We start from the raw sequence: 22,017 nt of genomic DNA, 5'->3' as shown, positions 1-22,017 counted from the left end.
TGTATTCTCAAATGCGGGAATTAATGACTGACACTCCCTCCCGAGAAAAATAAACCAGGACTAATTGTGAAGCCTCAAGGCACTTGGGCTAGGCAACCAATGGACCGACATCCTCTTCCCGGCACGGAGCAGCATTTTTGGCTAAAGCCAATGTTTCTAGCAGATGTGAATGTTAACAGCTTATGCGTAGAGGATGTGAAGCTCGTGGGAAGGTGCAAGGTTTTTTTTGGAGGAAAAGGGATAGAAGTCTGTGATTTTTCTAAGAGCGGTGTTAAATTCTGATGTCACAAAAAATGTGGCTGGGCCGCTGTTCTCCCAAACAGAAAGTGTCTGATTCCAAGGTCTCATTTTCTCCAAGCCGAGCATTTGAAAAGGAAAGTCATAAATTCTTGAGAGTTTAATTCATCTCCAGTTAATATAGTGCTAATGAATTCCTGGCTGAAAGCCCACATAGCTCCGAGCGGAGATAACAACTGCAGTTTGGCTGGAATTTGAAGCGTACTTGCTAGAAAGTGAGTTCAGAGGGGCTTACTTCCAAGTAAACACATATTGAATTGGACTCTTAGAGCCAGACAACACATTATGTTGCTTTAAGCTGCAAGAAGAAGTATGCCAAGTGAGGGGAACGATACGGATTGGGACAGAAGCACTGGGGCAGGGGCTGAGTGGACCCTTTTCACCATGCTGATTGTCCTAGAAAAATGGCCCACGGAAGCTTGGCCACAGACCATTTCTACTGGGACAATGGCATGGCGAAGAGAGGCCACACACCCATGCCCCAGTGCCTGGTTGGGGAAGGTAAACAAATATCCTTCCTCTACCACTGTGACCAGTAGCAGGTCAGAGTAGCAGTGATGGAGTCAAACTGGGAAAATGGCATAGAACAAAACAGCTAACCTACCCCCATGCTGAAAACTTCATGTGGGGAGGCACAGCTACTTTATAAAAGTACTTTTAGGGAGACCTGGTCTTGGATTGCCAACTTAATGTTTATTTCAGCTCCTACCCTTAAGAAAACACAAAGAAACTCTTTAATAACAGAAGTACCTTCCACCAACTTGGGTTGCAGATCTTCTAGGAAAGCAATGACCTTGCCACAGCAGTCCATGCTATGATTAGATTACTACAATGTGCTCTCCATGGACCTACTTTTGAAGAACTCTCATCAGCTTCAATTGATCCAAAATACTGCAGCAGGGATGCTGACAATTACATGCCACGATGGACATATTTCCCTGTTCTGCAAGATCTACAAGAGCTTCAAAGTATTGATTGGAGCTATAAAGCCCTAAACTGTCTGGGATCAAGGTAGGTGAAGGGCAACTTGCTTCCATCCATATAGATCTGCCAGTTTTCTGAGATTCTCCCATTGCTTGGATAAGACAAGAAACAACTAGGAGACAGCCTTTTGACCTGTTGCATCAGGTCCTGATCTAGGCCATCATTCACAGTGCTTAGATGCCAGGGGTGCCTTCGGCTGACTCCTCCCTTCCATTCTGTCATGTTTCTTCAAAATTTTTGTATGACACCTCTTGAAGTGACTGATTTTTTATGGGCTGATGACTTCTAGATTTCTTTTGTTGATGTTGCGTTTTATTTTTAGTTAATATATATCCTGAATCGCTTTTTCTTCATTCTTGTTAGATGCTTTTTCTTTGCTTGCTGAAGCGGGGTAAAGATTATTTCACTAAATCATTGAATTAATAAAGGCTTGAATGTTCAGTCTCAAAGGATGGAAACAAGGCCAGACAACATGACTTTCTGAACCTCTTCCACCATGTTTGCCCAACAGCAATTGCTCACTGACAAGTTGCCCATGATACTAATTGGGGAAAAGAACAAGTATCTTTGCTCTACCTGTCGTGGTCACTACCGTGACCCGTAGCAACCTCAAGGCAATGTGGTAAATTGCTATTGGGAAAAAGGAATGAGAGGAAAGGGTGCTGCAGGCTGCAAAACTGGCAGTATACATGCAGGAACTGGGGATCACTCCCATTAATACTAACCCCCCTCTCAATATGTATCTCTCAGCACTACTGAACAGAATCTACATGCAAGTATACACTGCATGCACATCATCTTTCCCTGCACCATGGGAAAATGGTCATATAGTTTAATTCTTTGCAGGCCAAGAATGAATGCATATGTAGGAAACTTGTCACCTAAAGAGGCTGCTACAAACTCATCTTACCAATGTACCCAATGGATTGATCTATCAGTACCTACTAGCCATGGTGACTAAAGGGCCCCTCCCCATTCAGGGGCAGTAAGGCAACTGAAGGCAACATCAGGGGAAGGCCTCATCCTCTCTGCCAGAGGTCTCCAACACGATGCCTTTGTTGGTATCTGCCAAGTGTTTTGGAAAGTAGGTGGGGCCCAGCAAGGCTTCTGATGGCCACTGGAGATTTGATTGGCTATGCAGATTTTTTTATGTTGCTTTTGCAGCTTCGTTGTGGGACTGAAGGTAAGCTATAGCAGCCATTTTGTGGCTGGATTCACATCCTGTGGCAGCCATCTTGTGGCAGCTATTTTGTTGTGCCCACCATCAGATTTCCGAAGGTGTCACCATTTCAATAAAGTTGGGAACCCTGACCTATGCCCTGTGGTCGGCCCTCCAGACTAACTGGTTGGCTGCAGTGTGAGACAGGATGCTGGACTAAATGGACCTCTGATCCCATCTGGCACAGCTCTCCTTATGTTCTTACCCCCAACCCAAAGAACGGTGAGAATGTTCTACCTCTGGGCATTGCCTCACAGGAAGGAGTTAAGAAATGAGTGTTTGATAAAGCCCTCAGCCATTGCTGTGTGTGAAATGTCTGCCTCCAACCAGTCTTACCAACTTGAGCCCCTCAGGGACCAGTCATTGCTGCCAAGGACTTGGACATTTCATAGTAAGGGATAGATAATCTATTATGTATGGAAGGAAATGAAATGTAGTTCAAGCACACCATATCAGTAGAAGAAGGTGAGAGAGCTACCCTTGGTGGTGCTGAACATACATGCAGTAAACAACCCATAATTAGGATTTCTGGGAGTTTTCTTTAAAGCTAAGTAATAGCCTCATAGGGCCGCTTTGATGATCAGAGGAAGGTTGCTGAGGAAGGGTGTTTTTAACCCTTCGCTCCCATGTCCGTAATACCATTTAAATCTCTCCCCTCAAAAAAGACTGCAATTAACTCCAGGGTGTGCATGTGTAGGGGAGCCGGATACAATACTTGTCATTGTCTCCACCAAACCCGCAGGGCTCTTGAGAGGAAAAGGTTTGACATCACCGCTTGATGTTCAAAATAGCCAGGCAGGTCTGCTGATTTGCTTTTAAAAATGCAGGCAATCCTAAATATAGACTTCTCAAGTCATGCCCACACTAAACTTCAGTTCAGTAACCCGACAGAGATCCAAAGACTTCTGCAGCACAATGAAACCGCCCTGGGCAGCAAGAGAAACCTCTTTAGGAAGACGCTTACACAGCCCACTTGCAAAAAGTGCAATCTGCAGGGAGCTCATAGAGAATGTACAGAAGAAGTGAGACCTGCCTGGCACTTTAAGAAGGCTTCATACACTTCTAAGGGCACTGAAAATCAGCATGTTCTGGTTTGCTGCTTTAGGTGGAATTTACATGCAGATAGAATCAAAGAATCAAAGAATGATAGAATCATAGAGTTGGAAGGGACCTAGTCCAACCGCCTGCACTATGCAGGACACACACAACCCTCTCACTCATCCACTGTAACCTGCCACCCCCTTAAGCCTTCACAGAATCACAGAATATTTTTTAATGAATCTAAAATACTTGTTACCAGCCAGATTGCTTCAGAGGGTAGCCATCTTGTTCGGCAGTAGAACAGTTGTTGTTGTTGTTGTTATTATTATTATTATTATTATTATTATTATTATTATTAAATTTATATCCCGCCTCCCCCGGATTCATTAGATTCAAGTTCCCTGGTACCTTGGAGACCAACAACATTTTCGGGGTACAAACTTCTGACAGTCAAAGCTTAACTCACAGAGTTTCTAGCTATGCCTAGAGCTATTCAGTGTCACTCCCCAGTTGTACCTGGAAGTGATTTCCAGCAAGTACTAAAGCTACCCATTGTCACTTCCTGGTTGTACCTGGACGTGACATAGTGACGTCAGCAACATCACCCTCCCATGTTCCTGCCCACCAACCCTGTGCTACACAAGGGTTCTGAGCAGGCTTTCTCAGCCAGGTTTCTTGATGATCCAAATGGGTAGGAGCTAATTTTATATGTTTTTAAAAAATTGTTAAACATTTATTGGGTGATATGAACATAAAGGATCATGTTGACCCACCAGCCCCTCCCAAAACGGCCACTGGTAGGCCTGGAGTGGGTAAAAAGCGGGGCATGTACCCCAGGTTGACTACCCCTGCCGTACATGTTGGATAATGCAATTTTAATGCAGTTTAGAAGCAGATTTCCCAGTTCCACACAGAAAACTCCAGCTGCCAAAGCTTATCCAAGGGGTGTAGAAAGTCCCAATCGAACAAAGCATATAGCAGTAAGCAAATCAAATACCATTCATAAACTCGTGTTCTGATTCTGTTACACAAGATTAGCTGAACACCAAGAATACTTAGAGATGTGTGGCCATCACTTTTGAAACATCTTGGTCTTGAGTTCAAGAAGCATCACTTAGGACTGAAGCCTTTTTTAGGAGCTGAAATGCTGGCGTCCCCCAGAAAATCCTTACGTGTTACGGGAGAAAAGCCCCAAATAAGTTCATTTTATAAATATCTTATTATTGTAGGGAAAAGCAGTTAAAAGTCAAAATACTGTTTCCCCCTCTCCACCTACTTGGTTATACATGACAAAGCAAGGCAGGAAAATTAACCCATATCAAACGGAACAGAACAGGCACAGAGGGAGTCAACACATAGCTCGATTTTCCCATGCTTCATGTTTTGAGGAATGGTTTTCCTTTGGGTTCTCACATTGGTACACTGTAAAAAACCTACAGAACCTTGCAGTAACATTTCAATTTTCAAATGAATGGGCTCTGATGTATACAACTCTTCAAAAGTCATATTGAAACATTACCATGGATTCTTAACACTATGAATGCTGTTGCTCCTTTACTGGACTGAGACATAAACAGAAGGCACAGAAGCATCACTTTGCCACAGCCCAGAAAAAATAGTTCTATTAGGAGAGGGGAAAGTATGCATGGAGAATTCCCAGTTTACAATCCTAAGGCAGGCCTTCCTTGTGATGGAAGTCTCGCTCAGATCAGTGGGGCTTCCTGGCATGCATGGTGAAAATAGGACTGTAAATCTGAGAGCCTTGCCTTTGTCTACAGGTTGCTCATTGGGGGGGGGGGGGGAGTTCTGTGTCATCACTAAGGAGACAACTCCTGGAAAAATATTTGAAAACAAACCCCACCCTCCCACTGAGTGGATGAGCCCAGATTTCTCATGGGATGCATTAAGTCCTCTGACTCCCTCCTGAATTAAACCTTTCAACTACAGCTACAACATTCAGCGTCTGTCTGCAAAGTACCGTAAACAGGTTGTCATGTGAGAAAGAGGGAAGAGTTCTGTGCCAGACAAGCTGGATGGATACTACAGAGTCAGAGATATCTGTTTAGAGCGGAAGAAGCCAAAGTATCGCATTCCCTCCCAGTTCTTCCTCCAAGGAATTTGAAATGATCCTCCCCTCCTCCTTTTATACTCCGAACTGTGTGAGGAAAAGCTATGATCACTTGGTCCAGGGGTAGTCAAACTGCGGCCCTCCAGATGTCCATGGACTACAATTCCCAGGAGCCCCTGCCAGCGTTCTCTTATGAAGCCCCTGACTTGGTCCATTGACCAGGCGAGCTTCATAGGAAAGCAGAGATTTGAACACAGGTCTGCCCAGTCATACCCTGGCATCCTAACTATTATACCACACAAGCCCTCACGTTGTTTGTTTAGCATCCACAATGATTAGAGAACATGAAGAACAGAACCGACCTCTGCTGTACACATTATGTGGACTCATTGTGTTGATAATTTTTTCCTCACTTGCTTAATTCAGGCAATCATAATGGGCAAATCATGGGCAAATAGTCATCTTATACCGAGTCAGTATCTATTAAGGTCAGTATGGTCTATTCTGATTGGCAGTAAGTAGCACTGCAGGCTCTCAGGCAGAGGTAGGGATGCCAGCCTCCAGGTGGTTGCTAGAGATTTCATTGGATCACCACTGGTCTCCAAGCAATGAAGGTCAGTTCCCCTGGAGAAAATGGCTGCTTTGGAAGGTGAATTCTATAGCATTATAACCTCCCCGTTCCCCAAACCCTGCACTCCTCAGGCTCCACTCCAAAAATCTCCAGGTATTTCACAACCCAGAGCTGGCAACCCTAGAGAGAGGTCTTCTACACCAGGGGTAGTCAACCTGTGGTCCTCCAGATGTTCATGGACTACAATTCCCAGGAGCCCCTGCCAGCATGCTGGCAGGGACTCCTGGGAATTGTAGTCCATGAACATCTGGAGGACCACAGGTTGACTACCCCTGTTCTACACCATCTGCTAGCTTTCAACTAGGGAGGCTGGGGATTGACTTGGGATCTCTTGCACACCAAGCAGATCCTCTGCCACTGAACCACATCTCCCTAATACATCAAGCAAGGCCTTGTTTAATTGTGGATTGTGCAACACAAGATTGATCGTAGGTAACAAATCCCAGTTGTGGTACAAACCCCAGTTTGTCAGTGTCTCACCTCCTCTGTGCTTCTCTGCCGGAGGGGTATACTGCCATCTGATCATCTCACATATATAGGACCTGGCCTGAATTTCTCACCAGCCACAGCTTCCTAGCCCTGGTTCTGTAATTCCCTGAATGGTTGGACCAAAGGTGGGAAGACCTAATACTGTTATAAGCCTTGCCCTGGTATTGTTTTCTGTATCCTTCTTCAAGCCAGTATTTCTCAATCAATGTCCATGGATGGTCTAGAATTTTGATAGATTTATCTTGCCTATGGGTGGCTGGAAATGACCCACCCTTTTAGGCATGGAGTAAAAAGCACAGATGTAGGGACAGGGCAGCTCCGTTGCAGACGAAACATGACCTCCCACCTCATTTTGTTTTTTCGCATATTCCAGAGGGTGGCAGTGTGGCATGTTATTTAATTGTCTCGCGTACCATAAATGTGCTTCCTAAATCACGGTCTCTGAACACCCAGAGCTACTAAATCACAGGGGCTGCTTGTCATAGGATTTACAGCTCTGGGTGTTTTTAGAGAATTGAACTTATAGTCAAATATAAAAACAAATAAAAATGAGAGACAGCTGTTGCTGATAACGCTATATTTATCTCTGGGACACAAATTTGCTTTGCAGCAATAAATATGCCAGGAGCCGCATTCTGTTTGCTGGAAAGATTTGGACAGCTCTCTTTCACTCTCTCACCGGGAACCTACAGCTATGAATCTCGAAATAATGGTGTAAAGCTGTCATAGATTTCATGTGGCTCCATGGATATGTCTGAAGGAAAATACACATGCTTAGTTCTGCGGGGGGAGAAAAAAAGACTAGAAAGAGCCAACTGTGAACAGCACGGTTTTAGAAAATATCGACCTGCCTGATTGGAGCAGTGAGAGGCGGATCATGGACTAGCAGCCAAAACAGAGTAGCTGTGCATGGCTACCAAGCCTGGCACCCTAGCTGTAAACGCAACAATGGATCATTGACACAGCCCAGAGCTGGGAGTCAGGAATATCAGCTGCTTCGACTTGAGCCTTCTTTGCTAATTGAGCTGAGCCCAAGCTTCTCCAAAAGGCAGAGCTCAGACTAGTCTCCCTGCCACAGCCATTTCCTCCCACTTTCCAACTGAACTGTACCCAGAAGCAATGCTAGGATAGGTCCTGTTTTGGTTTTCTGAAGGCAGAATGCGAAGAGGAACTAAAGAGGAGAGTGCAAAAGTTGGCTTGAAACTCAACATCAAGAAAACTAAGATCCTGGAGAAGAGCCTAATGCTGGGAGCGATTGAGGGCAAAAGAAGAAGGGGACGACAGAGAATGAGGTGGCTGGATGGAGTCGGCGCGAGCTTAAATGGATTCTGGGGAATGGTAAAGGAAAGGAAGGCCTGGGGGATCATTGTCCATGGGGTCACGATGGGTTGGACATGACTTTCCAACTAACAACAAGGCAGCTATAGTATTCAAGTAACCAGAAACCTTAGGGATCTGTTACATAGTTACCCTGCCCTTCCTCCAAGAAGCTCAGTGCAGATTAGGGGTGTGGGGGGGGGTGTCCCCTTTTCCATGTTCTAATCCAGCACTGTGACCTAGAGGTACTCACTTGAGGGCTCATGGAAAGATGTATGTGCAATTGCTAACAACTGAAACATCCAAGTTTCCTACCATCCCTAGCACAATGTCTGTACCTCAAGCACACTTGCCACTTACCTGTTCCTCCAGTCGTAGGAGTTTCATGGTGAAAATCACTTGCCAACCACAGGTCCACTGGGCAAGGGCCTTGCCCTCTCTCCTGAGACATGGGGCAGGTGCCACATTGGAGACGAGTGCTCAGCAGAGCCACCTGTGGCTCTTTGGTCCCTGGATATCACTGGGCTAACCACATCACCATACTGGCTGTCTATGCTTCCTAAGGACCCTGACACCTAGGATCTTGCTACTGCAGCTGAAACAAGGGCTCAACAGCAGCCCTCATTCGGTGCAGCTGAAACAAGGGCTCAACAGCAGCCCTCATTCGGTGCAGCTGAAACAAGGGCTCAACAGCAGCCCTCATTCGGTGCAGCTGAAACAAGGGCTCAACAGCAGCCCTCATTCGGTGCAGCTGAAACAAGGGCTCAACAGCAGCCCTCATTCGGTGCAGCTGAAACAAGGGCTCAACAGCAGCCCTCATTCGGTGCAGCTGAAACAAAGGCTCAGCAGCAGCCCTCATTCGGTGCTCTAAATAAGCTTGAATTAAATCTGAATTAAATCTTACACACATCATGTCCTTTCCACATCTGTTTTTTGTTTCATTGATTTTAGAGGCTGACAAAATCCACAGGCTAATGCCTGTAACTTGGCCAGTGTCCCGGTTGTTTTCTGAGCAAGCCAGGACTCTTTTTGTGATAGCAGGTCAACAACAAATAGGAGAACACGCTCAAGTAGTGCTGCTGATACCAGAGTTGCCCAGGCAGGACACAGGCTGCTTATAGACACGAGTGCATACACAACTGTTACCAAGGCTAGAATCCTGCAGGCATTCGCAGCAGGACTTAATCCAGCATGGTGCAAAATCTCTTAATGGAACCCTGTGAGGTAGGGGGGCCTGAGAGAGTTTTGACTGCTCTGTGAGAACAGCACTATCATGACTGTGATGAGCCCAAGGACACTCAGCTGGCTGCAAGTGGAGGAATGGGGAATCAAACCCGGCTCACCAGATTAGAAGCTGCTGCTCTTAACCACTACACTACGCTGGCTCTCAGGAAGTCCGTGTCCTTATATTCATACACATGTCAGCCTCACTTATATTGTTACACACAAAAATAGGATTGACGGATGACACCAACAATCACTCCCACAGAAACCTCAGTTTAACCCAAAGCTAGAGGACAAACAGCCCCTCCAGTCTTGGGACGCACTCAGCTTTTCCAAAGACTTCTTGGAAAATGCTCAGATCTGTTGGGACGGATATCAAAAAGATCAGGTTCATTCCAAATGCTTCCTTGCTGATCTCAGCCTCTGCTGATCTTTCCCATCCTTTTCAATTTACCCCTGCTCCCAAATAATTTTGGAAAGGAAGGGAAGGAGAACCAGGGTCATGTTTAGAGAGTCATATTGTGGGATCCAGGTTTGAATCCCCGCTCTGTTCTGGACACTCGCTGGGTGATGACGGGCCAGTCACACATTCTCAGCCTGACGTAAGATTGTTGGCAGAATAAAATGGACGAGGATGATGCAAACTACCTTTGGTCCCCTTTGGAGAGAAAGGCATGGTATAAACAAAATAAATACATACGTGATAAATGGATACTAAGGAGGGCTCAAATAAACACTGCCAAGATGAGCTCATTATGAACCAATCAAACCCTGGAACGGAATTTCGCCCAGCTCATAACTGTGGCGCCCTTTATGAACAGGAAGAATTTGTTTCCAAGCTCTCCCCCCCCCACCCCAATTCTATAAGTCCTTCCCCATCTCCAGCTTACATCAGCTATGATATGCATAGCCTCTGCATGCATGCCCACACAAGGCTCTTGTTTGTTGTGTGTTGAAAGTAGACTTTCCCCACCAAAGGGCAAAAGGAACCCTTCTTGAATATCTTTACACTCAGAGAGGCTGCATTATCTCTGCAACTGCAAAGCATCCGAAAGCCGGAGGGGAACGTAAGCCGGCTTCCCTCCCTTCAGCTCACCATCTAAAGAAAATATGAAATGCAGCCGACCAAAGTCCAACTTCTTTTTACTGACAGTTGTTCGCATTTAGCCAAAGTGACCTCTAGAGATCCTTACCCAGCACTCCATTCATCTACAGAAATGGGAGCGCAGAGAGAAATGCCCATTTTGTGTTTAGTTTCTGTTGATTAACGGCATGACTTCATGCAGTAGTAAAAATGCCCAGTTGGAATATAAGCTGCTGAATCACTCAAAAGGAAATACAGCTGAGAGGGCTTCCTGCATATGCCAGGGAACGGCATTTTATTTGCAACACCTGCCATTCCAAGTAGAATAATAGTTAATGTCCTAAGTTTTATTAATTCTCTCATGCACAAAATTGCATTAGCCTGCACACTGCAGTCAACAATCACTTCCCTTTACCTGGAACTGCAGAATCTATGGCCTAGACCCAGATTGCTTTTGTAGAATTCTAGATGTCGATTTTGGAAGTTGTTAATGCCTTTATGTCCAAAAGCAGAGGGTTGTGTTTATTGTTCATACTAGTTTGTTTCACGTAAGTTCGCAGTAGCACGGAGGACTGCATCACTTCTGCTTGGGTTAATGGCCCAGATATACATTTTCCTCTTGAGCACTCATCCTGCTACAAAAATAGAGTAAGGCATAGCTCTCCGCAAGGAGTGATTGCAATTAGCATAATTGTTTACAGTAAGATTAATAGCGTTCTTATTTTGAGTTGTAAACCATGCTAAAATGTGGCACATATGAGAGCACTCTCCTCCAGCAAACATGGGAACCTTTTGAGCCCAAGTGCTGAAACAAACAAAATATCTCCCTGTGAAGATGTTGACATGCCAGCAAACAAAGGGGAGGGGGAGCAGGATTGTACCAAGCCAGACACATTGCAGGTGTATCCAATTGGGATTAAAGTAAGGGTGCTTTATAGATGCCAGGATGAAACATCGGGGTTTTGCTTTCAGCACCCACAACCACGAGAACTTGACTGCAATGAATGGAAGAAATCTGTCCTGTCCTAAATGATGCGTTGTGAACAGGGTTTCAGTGGGTTTCACCTTCAAAACTACCAGGCATTTTAAACACATGCTGTTCTGCAGATGAGAATTCCTCCTCCTAATCATACAATCAGAGCCATAGAGTGCCATAGAGGCCATCTAGTCCAATCCCCTGCTCAATGCAGGATCAGCCTAAAGCATCCATGATAAGTATCTGTCCAGCCAGAGCTTGAAGACCACTAGTGAGGGGGAGTTCACCACCTCCTTAGGTAATCAATTTCACTACTGAACTATTCTATGAAAAATGATTTTCCTGATATCTAGCTAGTGCTTTTCTACATATAGTTTAAATCCATTACTACAGGTCTTATCTTCTGCTGTCAACAGGAACTGCTCCCTGCCCTCCTCCAAGTGACAACCTTTCAAATACTTAAAGAAAGCAATCTAGTCCCCTCCCATCCTTTTCTTCTCCTGGCTGAACTTTCTCAAATCCCTTAGACTTTTATCATAGGGCATGGTCCCCAGGCCTCAGATCATTCCCTTCACTCTCATTTGCATAGCCTGGTGTAGTAGTTGGGAGTGCGTACTTCTAATCTGGCAAGCTGGGTTTGATTCCCCATTGCCCCACATGCAGCCAGCTGGGTGACCTTGGGCTTGCCACAGCACTGATAAAGCTGTTCTGATCAAGCAGTAATATCAGGGCTCTCTCAGCCCCACCTACCTCACACAGCTTGGGGAGAGGAAAGGGAAGGTGAATGTAAGCTACTTTAAGGTCCTTCCAGTAGAGAAAAGCTGCTACTCCTCCGCCAGAACTGCATACAGTACTCCAGGTGTAATCTAACCAAATTATGAGCCTTCGTGTGCACGCAAACTTCTTCAGATACAATATATTTTCACTGGATACCCAACATGCAAAAAAGGGAGAGAGTGAAGGGGACTGCTAATAGCAACATGGTGCATAGGGAAAAAATGGTGCATAGGGACACGCAGTAATGGGTTTAAACTACAAGTACAACGTTATAGGCTAGATATCAGGAAAAAGTTTTTCACAGTCAGAGTAGTTCAGCAGTGGAATAGGCTGCCTAAGGAGGTGGTGAGCTCCCCCTCACTGGAAGTCTTCAAGCAAAGGTTGGATACACACTTTTCTTGGATGCTTTAGGATGCTTAGGGCTAATCCTGCGTTGAGCAGGGGGTTGGACTAGATGGCTTGTATGGCCCCTTCCAACTCTATGATTCTATGATTCTATAAGGAGAATATTTTGCGAGGAGCACAAACTTGTGAATGAAGAGTGTTCACTGCATTCAACATCGCCACGAAAGAAGGCACTCATAGTCTGCCATTCATGCCGCTATTATACCGATGGAGAAGGGGTCAGGCGTGGGTCAGGAGGTCACTTCCTTGCCCAGTCAAGAGAGACAAACAAAAGCAGAGCCCAAGGAGACATTACAAAGGGCAGTGCTGTTGCTGGGGGAAATGCCACGTGTTCCCACAGGAAGGGAAGGATCGTCTCACCCTCTGAAAAGCCGGGCTAGAGCTGGCTTGCAGAGCCATCCTCTATTCCCCCCTCGTCCATAAAATCCACATAAAGTATCGAACAACCGAAACGCAAATTTCATTCTGCTCCATGGCATCTCTCCATTCACGCTCCCTTCTTAATCCTTTTCATCTAGCTGCTTGTAACTTCTTGATCTTCAAATCAATTCCGTAAATAGCGGTTGAATATTTCATTATTTTTCTGCCTGGGTTTCTGCATTCTGATGGCCACATCCACCACTTTCTCTGTTGACTGTGCAAAGCTGCCAGGTTCAGTCCTTTAGAATGGAAGGGAACCCATAACCGGCTCCAATTGATTCCCCAGCTCTTGGCATGGCCCTTACAAATTTCTTGGGGCACCAGGCTGTCTGACATACTAAAAATATGCATGTCATTTGGTGTTAAAGGAAACTGGCCTCCAGATGGTAGCTCAGGAGGGAAGGGGGCAGGTGAAAAAGAGCATTTTCCTTGGCTTTGTCCAGAAGAGCAAAATTGAGCAAGTATTCTGAATTCTCAAAGTAGCATCATGAGATATCTGCAGAAAGATCCTCAGAGTTATCTCTTTTGCTTGAAGAGTTTGGGCCAGGGATCATTCAGTCCAGGAAGCAAACTGGCTGCCTTTCTCTCTTTGATCCTTAGCAAGAATTTTACTTGGCTGCAGGAATATAGGCCTTGACTTTATAGGCATTTCCTTCAGTATATCTTCAAACATCCACATAACACATGCAGTTGGATACATGACAGCTGAGTTTAGGGATCACAGCCCTGATAGTGGTGCTCTCACAGAGCAGTAACATTAGAGCCCTCTCAGTCCCACCTACCCCAGAGGGTGCCTATTGTGGGGAGAGGAAGGGGAAGGAAATTGGAAGCCACTTTTGAGACTTCTTCCTGAAGACAGGGCACAAAAAAAGAACTCTTCTTCTTCTTCTAATCCAATGCTCTAATAAAATACATTGGCTCTTGAACCTTGAGATTTTACCGTTTGACTGTGCTTCCAGAAGATATAATGAGCATGTGAACCTGGGTAAAAAAAAATTACCGATGGCAACTCTTCCACCTTAGAATACCTTGCATAGAACAACTCCTGTTGAGTTTCCTAGCTGAACAGGAACCTGAATCTACCACTATTCCTTGCAGTGCACTGGTGCCAGGTCTTTGCTGGCATTTCCCTTGAGGCTTTTTTCAAAACAGGGGGCCTAAAGATGTCTGAGCGAGAAGCTGTGTTGGGCGGGAAGGCACTATAACCTGTCTGAAGGTAGCAATTACACATAAGCCATTTTCTCCACTCCAAAGAAACCCATCACAGCCAATCTTTAAGCCGGGAATGCTCCAGGGATGCGTCTATAGCATAAATGGTGGAATAAAAACAGCAACAGGCAGGGGGAACTTTAGTTGACAAGGTTAATGTACCTTGAACAGCAGCAGCATTAAAAAACTTTGTTTTTATTTGGAAGAGGAAGGAGAAGACACCTACAGAGACTTAAAAGTTTTATGTTCATAGATGGTGCTCTACCTTCCAAAGTAAATAGCAGAAAGAATTCAGGGAAACCAAGAGAGATACCTTCCATGCATGATAACCCAAAGGGACCACAAGCAATAGCTGTGCTGCCAAAAGACTGAAGGAAAGCTTGCCTTGTGTCTATGGGATGGAAATGCTTCTCATGTTATATGGCATGTCCTGTGGGGTTTGTGTACTGTCAGCAGTTTTCCAGCAGGTGGAATTTTTGCAGCCAGGAGGTGGAACGGGTGGGTACTTGATGAGTACCCCCCTCCAAGCTGGAGATATTGGACTGATTTTCCCTTCTTAATGGAATTAAAGCCTGTAGGTAGTACAATGATCTTTTACAGAAGATAGAGAATCATACTCTGATGCCTTCCACATGAACCAACATGAAGATGCCTTAAACTGAATCAGACCACTGGTCCATCAAGGTCAGTGCTGTTTATTCAGACTGGTAGTAACTCTCCAGCATCTCAGCCAGAGGTCTTTCACATCACCTACTGCCTTTTGGCTGGAGATGCCAGGGATTGAACCTGGGACCTTCCACATGCAAAGCAGAGGCTCTTCCCCTGAGCCACAGTTCCTCCTCTCCAGGCACCCTTCCCTCAACCAATCCAGTGGCACCCACAGTCCTACAGCAGCTTCTTCTGCCCTCCTTTTCAACTTCCCTGGGGCTAATACGATTGCGAGAAAGACATCCTCTAATCCCTTCAATACAACTATAATGGCAAAGGGAAAGAAGGGGAGCCACAATAGACAGTAAACAGGTCCCAAATGGGGGGGGGGGGAACACAGCCACAATTAGGAGTAGGGGAGAAGGGAACTGAGGGAATGACCCCTGGACACCCTGTTCCTCAAGCCTGCAAAAGCCTGCAAGTGACCCCATCAATAGGTTTATTGTGGCATGATTGTTCATAGGTGGTTGAGGGAGGTTGTGACCCTCAAACCCTCAGACCATGGTTGATCTCTTCAGTACTCTGAAACAGTTTGCATTTACAGAAGATGAGGTCTACCTCTCGCAAAGAACCGTTTCCTGCCGTTACTCTCATACTATCTGGTTCTTCAAGCCTGCTAGGGAATGAAAATAAAAAGGTGACCCAAGAGATCCTTTTGAAAATCAATACCCTTCTCACTACAAAAAGGAATTGATGGCACCTGCTGTTCTACCTTCCACCCCCAGCCCATGAAACTAACAAAACACAGCTAGCAGAGAAAAGCTGTTTATAAGGTGGGGAAAGGTCCTGAAGATTCTGACAAAGTTCTCTGCCCAAATCCCTTCCACGTAGGGTAACCCTACCAAAGTTCCACTTGGGAATCTGAATCCAAACATCTGGCAACTCGAGGCACATCAGGTGTCATCCTAAGGACACAGCTGTCCAAAAATGAATTTTCATAACATTATCATTAAAATATGTGAAAAATGCAGATTTCTCCCCCTTTTCATTCACAGCTGCACGGACAGTCTCATCAAACAGTGTGTGTGTTAAGTAGCATCATGTCACTTCTGACTTACGGCAGTCCTATGAATTAATGAAACTGTACAGAAGATTTAACAGTAAAGGGACCTCATCCGTTTGCTGGATTACAGTTATCACGGAGAATGTTGCTAAAGAATTGCACTATTGCAGGGGTAGTCAACCTATGGTCCTCCAGATGTGCATGGACCACAATTCCCATGAGCCCCTGCCAGCATTTGCTGGCAGGGGCTTATGGGAATTGTAGTCCATGCACATCTGGAGGACCACAGGTTGACTACCCCTGCACTAGGGTTTCCCTGCCCCAACGGCCCTGATAAGCACACCTAATTGGAAGAAATCCTCATAAGCAGAGATATTTCCACGCAGTCTAAATAGCAACACAATAACATGTAGACAAGGATGTTAACACAAGGGGCACAAGCTTGAGGTAATGTTATACTGAGCATCCTAAAGACACACACTTAATCTGAAGCAGAATTTATCAGCCAGTCCCTGATTCTGATCAAAATTTACAATGGCTTCATAAAGGAGATTATCGTCAGTCTTAACGACAATTCAGCCACCATCCTGGCTCTCTGATAAACCAACTTTTAAATGATGCATATACTGGATTACAACTGATGGGCAGCCTCTCCCAGCATAAACCTGCTGGAGCTTCCAGACTGTAAGAACATAAACATACTTCTGTTGGATGAGACCAGTGGCCCATTTAGTCCATGTTTCACACAATGCTCAAGGCCTTATGTGGTTGTCTCTTGACACGAGTATTCAAAGGTCTACTGATGCTGAAGGGGGAGTTTCCATTTGGTCTCCATGGCTAGCAGCCACTGATAGACCTTTCCTCCAAGAATCTGTCAAATCCACTTTAAAGCCGCCACTAAATTTTCTGGCAGTGAACTGCATATTTTAGTCATTCGTTATGTAAACACGTATTTCCTTTTGTACGTCCTGAATCTACTGCCTATTAACTTCATAGGATGCCCTCGTGTTCCAGTGTGTTGGGAGAGGGAGGGAAAGTTCTCTTTGCCCATCCTCTCTGTCTCCATTAAATGTCCTTTAATGATACTTCTTTCAATCGAAAAGTCCTGGATTTTCCAGCCTTTTCTGATAAGAAATGTGCACCAGCCACATAATCAGCATGTTGTCTGCTCTCTTCTCTACTGTTTCCAGCTCGGCGGTGTCCTTTTTGAGACACGGTGACCAGAACAGCAGGCAGTATTCCAAATAAAGCCGCACCAATATCTATACAGGGGCCTTATAATACCGGCTGTTTTATTGTCAGCCCCTTTCCTAATAACCCCTAGCAAAGAATTTGCCTTTTCCACTGCTGCGGCACATGGGGTGGATGCTTTTCTGGAGCTATCCTTATTAGGAAGAGAAAACAGATGAAGTCTAGGGTGATCATCCAGGAGGTAGGAGGAGCCACATGGCCAAAGGAGGGCTGCCAATCTACAGGTGGGGCATGGAGATATCTAGGACTTCCAGCTGATCTCCAGATGACATAGATCAGTTGCCTTAGAGAAAATGGTTGCTTTGAAAGGGGGGCTCCGACCCTTCCTAAACACCACCCTCCCTACGTTCCATCCCCAAGTCTCCAGGAATTCCTGAACTTGGAGCTGGCCACCTCAAGCAGGGGCCTGGAGGGAAAGTGGTGGAGAAGAGAAAGGGCTGGGTAATAGAGGCAAGGGGATCAGAAGAGAATGCAAGGAAATAGCACAAAGGGGTGTGTGTGTGTGTGTATTCACATATGTGCACAGATAAGAAAGAATAGGAAAAGCATGCATGCATGAGAAAGAAAGTGGGGGAACAGAGGGCTTCATTTCACACATCCAATGGAAATAACATATACTTTGTGTACAAATAATTTTTAGGTGGTCTGGCATTTAAAAAAAAACATAGGATGCTTTTAAAAAACTAATCAGTTAAACTGTTAAACGGCACAGGGATATATTTCTTCCGAGCACCTTAATACCCTTAAAGTATCCTGAAATTACTTCATTCATCAGAAAAGGAGACAGCTTTACATCTCAGCATTTCCCGCCATAAAACTTATTTATTTTGCCACCCTTCCGCCAATGCAAGTTCCTTCTGAACACAAAACCAAGCCGTATGCGTATGTGTATTTTATATGAGAGGGAGAATGAAAGAGTAAGAAATATTGCTACGCGAACACCTTTCAAATGCAGACTTCTGGAGGGTTATTCTAATATAGGGTTCCATTAAAAATATTTGGATACTGCCGCCTTTAAAATGCCAATAAGTTTGTTCCCCATCAATTTTATGTGCAAAGTAGCTTTGGGTTGGTTTGTCCGACTTATGGAAATCAATCCGCTCTGCTGTGCGCAGGAGAAAACTATGGAAATACAGTCCTTACTATGGAGTGTGCTCTGGGAGCTGCTTGCCTTTTGAAACTCTCCCCTCTGCCCTTTCTTTGCCGGTTAACACAAAAGCTGCTTCTTCCAGCCAGAGCAGAGCCACCTGAAAGGAGACAGATAAAACCATCAGTTGGAGGGGGGAGAGAACGTTTCTCTGCAGCAGAAAAAAAAAAATCTTTTCCCAAAAAACGACCTGTGAAAGCAACATTAGCTGAGCTAAGTCTGGGAATTTCCACTCCGATCTTCAGAAACGCCGCTGGCCACAACTCAAAGATTCTTCTCCATCCAGGCAAACAACAGAAATAGAAAGAAGGCTGCTTATCTTCTTGTTTGTTTCCCCAGCGATTAAAATCATGACCTTTCCAGACAAACTAAGGGCACGTAACAGCCTTGCACAAACACAAACACAACTTTACAGATCATTAAATTATATCTTTTTTAAAGTTTATGTCAAATAAAAGGAAGGTTTGCCCTGACCTGGACGGCCTGGGCTAGGCCAATCACATCAGCTCATGGAAGATATGCTTGTCTTGAATACCCTGCAGCAATGGTCCCCAACCACCCTGACGTGGCTCCCTCTCCCCACCCCACCCGCAGTGAGAAACTTCCCAGGCCACAAGCAAATCAGCTGCCAAAGCGGCCAATTAGCTTGCAGCCCGGCAAGCTTCTTTTTGCGGGAGGGGGGGAGAGGGAAGCATGGGCACTGGCGCAAACGCGCATGCGCGGCATGTCCATGCATGCGCGTTTGTACAATGTGCGGCTGCAAACGTGCATGCACAGCAATTTGCGCGTGGCCGCCGGATCGCCCCCCCCCCACTGGTCCGCAGCCTAAAAAAGGTTGCGGACCACTGCGCTACAGCAGCTTTTCTCAGCCAGTGTTTTGTGAAATCCTGTTGTTTTTTTCCAGAATGGGTGGGAGTTAATTAATTTTAAATATATTTTTAAAATTTGTTAAACATGTATCGATATATGACCAGATATGGTCATGTCGATCCTCCCCCCCATGGCCAATGATGGGCCTGGAGGGGGCGGGAAGGGGAGGAGCCTCAGGTGGGCGTGTCCACAGCTATGCTTCCCAACCATATTCTGCACAACTGAGCCACTTCGGGGGTTTCTGGAAGCCTGAAGAATGCTTCAGGGTGTATCTCAATGGTAAAAAAGTTGAGAAAGGCTGTCCTAAGTCAGCCGCAACTTGACGGCACTGCCTACCACCAACGCACAAGCTTCAACCTGTGCCTTTATTTGTTCAACCCAATCTACCACCTAGTCCTAGATTGTGATGTAAAGTCATCTGTCACTGCAACCTAGCTAAAGTTAATGTGGGCTAGGGGGAAGATCTGCTGCAAAACTCTATGTACACCCTGCCAGGTCTCCACAGCAGGAAAGGAAACAAACAATTCCTCAAGAGATGTCACCTGAAAAACAGCTATAAACTGCACCCACTTTGCTGTTCTGCCAATCTAGAAGACAAGTCTGAATTTCGGAGCTTTTAAAAAAAGTGGAGTGAACATTTGCCTCTGCCTAACATCACCTTCTACTTGTTAGAAAACGGGGATGCTAAATTAACAGGGGTAGCATTTGCATTAGCCTTGGCAGCTTTTAAGATTAAGCACAACCCGATCCAAGGAGGTAAAGCAGTGTTATTGTCATAAGGATGCATCTGGAAATTTTTGACTTGCTGAAATTTTGAGCTACTTCTGCACTACCCCCCCCCCCCCCGCTAAGATGTCAGATATCTTCCACTTGAACCTAATTGTGCAGAGAACAACCCATTACCTGTGCATGCTACCTTGAACCTCAATGCAGCTGTGGGGAAAATGGATAGCTTCTCTTCATGCTAATTCTTGAATGAACATTTGCCATTCTTAGTAGACGAGCAGGCGCACAGATTTAGAGAAACCTTCTAAACAGGGGAATGAAGATGCTTAAAAACACAAGACAGCTTGTTACAGCCTTGAAAGAGCTGTTCTGACCGAGCAGTAATATCAGGGCTCTCTCAGCCTCACCTACCTCCCAGGGTGTCTGTTATGGGGAGAGGAAAGGGAAGGCGATTGTAAACCGCTTTGAGACTCCTTTGGGCAGTGAAAAGCGTGGGTAAAAAACGCTTTCTCTTCCTCTTTTTCTTCACCACTTGCAAACTTAAATGGACTCCGGGGAATGGTAGAGGACAGGAAGGCCTGGAGGATCATTGTCCATGGGGTCGCGATGGGTCGGACACGACTTCGCACATAACAACAACAACAAGCAATATTTATTGGCCAGATACAGCAAAATCATCGTGCATACTTAATGCACTCTGGGATTAATGTGATTTCATGAATGACAGCAGTGGCACAGACAGGAAAGGGTTTGCTGTCAGTGGTGCAGTTCCATGGAAGAGAAAGAGATTGCACCAGTCATTGGAATGCCAAGATAACATTCTCCCTTTACAAAGCCGTGCCAACCTTTAGTAACACAGGTTCTTATTCTGAAAGCTAAGCTAGGTTACTACTAATATGAAAAAAATTAATAACATTCGCTCAGAGGCTTCGTCTACTATCAGCCCATTAAAGAAGCAAACGTCTGACATTAAAGACCAGTGTGATATTCAGGGTATGAGGTTTCAAGAGTTAAACCTCCTTGATTAGAAATGCCAGAAATCTTTTTGGTCTTTAAGGACTTGAATTTTACTATGCCGCTGCTAACCGACACGGCTACCCACCTGAAACTATCTTCTGACATTAACTTTCCCTTGAGTAAGGAACTTCAATTCGCAAATATAGATAGAAAGTGCAGAGTTGGGCTAGCCCAAACACAATCTCCCCGTATGGGACAATGTTTCTCTCTGCGCAAAACCATAGATTCTATTAAGGCCTTGATTCAAAAGATGCATTATGGCTAAAATTACAACCGTAAATCACAGAAGTGGGTATGGGAAGGGCTGAGAAACAGAACTTGAAATTCAAAAGGCTACTATAAAGAATATGCTGCACCATAGTGAATTTGACATACAAAAATATACTTCAAAGATTGCAGGAATTCCTGATGCTTAGCACGTGTACTTTGTCCTGGGGAAAAGAAATGTGTGTGTTCGTGAAAGAGAGAAATCGCATCCCAGTAGGAAGCTCTGCTCTCACTATCACATGAGTCACTGCTATTCTCTGAAGCCATTAGTGCTTTGCCCTCCGTTGCCCCTGCCCCCCCTCCCTGCCTCCCCCAAACCTACTAAGACTCCTGGACCTGTTTGAATTACTATTGGTTATACTGTTACCCGGTTATTACCAGTTAATAATATGAATGTTATAGTTATTATGTGTATGGTTCCGTGTATAATTTCAGTTCTATGTAAACTGCCCTGAGCCTTCGGGGAGGGCGGTATACAAATATGAATAAATAAATACATATTTAAACTCTGCCAACAGAAGGATCATGATGCCATGCATGAAAGAACTCTGCCATACTATAAAGTGCTGCAAGGGCATTCTAAACTTAACCCTACAGCTTGCAGGCAAGTCCACGGAACTGGGGATTCATAAAACACATCGTAGGCACAGAAAAGAGCATCTCTGGTGACACTGAAACACCTGACATTTTTGAGCCTGGGGAAATAAGCAGACCCCCCCCCCCCCCCAATAATTAATGTTTCAGCTTGTTTTCATTTTCCTTGCCACTGCCCAAAGAAAGCTCTCAGGTTGAAATATTCCTCCTAATCTAATTTTCTCTGCCAATAAGCCATACCTTGAAGTGTAAGTGCAACAATTTATATGACAAGGGGGAGAGAAAGAAGGCAA

At 45.1% G+C, this 22,017-nt stretch overlaps 2 protein-coding genes across 16 annotated transcripts in view; one reads left to right on the top strand and one right to left on the bottom strand.

Annotated features, from left to right (window-relative positions):
* TMEM218 (transmembrane protein 218) overlaps positions 1–22,017 on the top strand; it is a 364,259-nt gene that overhangs the window by 118,780 nt on the left and 223,462 nt on the right. The gene's annotated exons all lie outside the window — the stretch shown is intronic.
* The window catches only part of PKNOX2 (PBX/knotted 1 homeobox 2), a 358,017-nt gene that overhangs the window by 121,757 nt on the left and 214,243 nt on the right, over positions 1–22,017 (bottom strand). For 12 of the 15 annotated variants that reach the window (XM_077306320.1, XM_077306319.1, XM_077306322.1 and 9 more), the window contains one exon: positions 18,247–18,350. The exons of 1 other annotated variant lie outside the window; for it this stretch is intronic. The gene's annotated coding sequence lies outside the window, so the exon portion shown is untranslated. Of the gene's footprint in view, positions 1–8,406; positions 8,655–18,246; positions 18,351–22,017 lie in introns of those variants that run through there. 2 more of the 15 variants (XM_077306326.1, XM_077306331.1) reach the window with 2 other exon arrangements.

The sequence above is a fragment of the Paroedura picta genome, chromosome 12 (assembly GCF_049243985.1).
Source record: "Paroedura picta isolate Pp20150507F chromosome 12, Ppicta_v3.0, whole genome shotgun sequence".
Lineage (NCBI taxonomy): Eukaryota > Metazoa > Chordata > Lepidosauria > Squamata > Gekkonidae > Paroedura > Paroedura picta.
Note: the sequence above shows the minus strand (reverse complement) of the source record. Positions and strands in the feature narration are given on the sequence as shown.